The sequence below is a fragment of the Phyllobates terribilis genome, unplaced genomic scaffold, assembly GCF_046119375.1.
Source record: "Phyllobates terribilis strain yellow unplaced genomic scaffold, ASM4611937v1 Scaffold_12__6_contigs__length_324123572, whole genome shotgun sequence".
Classification (NCBI taxonomy): Eukaryota; Metazoa; Chordata; class Amphibia; order Anura; family Dendrobatidae; genus Phyllobates; species Phyllobates terribilis.
In genome coordinates, this window is record NW_027362772.1 from 65,728,130 (window position 1) to 65,729,563 (window position 1,434).

A 1,434-nucleotide genomic window follows, 5' to 3' on the forward strand; every position below is an offset into this window, starting at 1 on the left:
AAGTTTGGCCTCTACCAATTTAATATTGATGATCTAATTCAAGGATATTCAATATTAAAATCTCAGAAAACCCTTTTAGGCTATATTTTTTTTAAGCGACAAGTTTTTTCAATGTCACAGCGTTAACTCGCATGCTTCCTCAACGCCTACCTACTCACCATGGTCATCACGTGGCTCTCCTCAAGTCAGGGCGTCTCGCTGAGTTTTGCCTCTTGCAACATTCCTCAGCACTGTTGCATCAGAATGTGTTTTCATTTGGCTTTAGGGTTGTGTGGCTGGTCTCTGCAGGAATTTAACCCTGCTGTGTCCTACAGAGATTAGGTTCCTCTGCCTATCACGTGGAAGCAGTCTCTTTATTAGGTAGCTCCTCCCACCACTCCTGGCCCGAACATTGGTTCTTAGTAAGTTTGCCTGCTAGTGTCCTGTCCATCCTGTCTCACTTCTCCACTCCTGACCTCAGCTACATATATTGAATCTGTGCTGCCTGCCACGACCTCAGATTGTCTGACCACATTTTTTCTTCGCCCTTCTGTACCTTGTACAAACAGTTCTGAACCTCCAGTCAGCTTCTGCAGTCCTAGGGAGTGGTACCTAGTGTCTAGCAGCTGCCCAGTCTATCCTCACAACCAGAGGCTCTAGTGATAACCCAGTATACACCTCATCACGCCCCTCCAGAGTAAACCCGGCTCATGGCGCAGTGGGTCCACACCCACCACCATTACATTCAAGCAAAAACCACTTCAATAAATGCTTTTTTTTTGCAGTGTTTTTAGAGAAGTTAGTTTTGAAAAGTTTTGAAAGAGTTTTTTTACTGCCTTTCAATTTGACAGGTCCCAGTTTGGGGTGGGTTCAATCAGGATCCGCTACAAATAAGTTAAGTGCACTTTTATTATTTTCCATAAGTTGTTTTTCAAAACCTCTTCAGTAGTGTTGATCGAGCACCGAAATTCTCGAGCGTTTGGTATTCAAATCGAGCAGGTTGAACACTCGAACGTGCTTGACTCGAGTAGTGAGCATAATGGAAGTGAATGGCAAACTTGAGCATTTTTCTGGATGACTGAAAAATTTTCTCTCTCTACTTCAGAAAATTCAAATCAGCGTCTTACGGGACTCAAGCACTCGAGCATCACGCAATGCTTGGCACTGTTCGAACGAGTTTCACTAGTCTTCAAGAAAAAAATTAGTCAAACTCCTCATATGAACAGTAAAGTGGATTTAGAAATAGAAATGAATAAGAAAAGTTTTACAATCGTGTTGGAAGTGGATTTTAGAACAGATCTGCTCTATAAAAAAACTCCTAAAATATCAGTTTTAACATAAACTAAAGCTTTATTTTAGAAAAGATGAGAGTGCTGACCATTTAGACAATCGCAAAACAAAAAGAAAGATAAAATTCCATGCACAAACCAGACAAACCACTATGAGACTATTAAA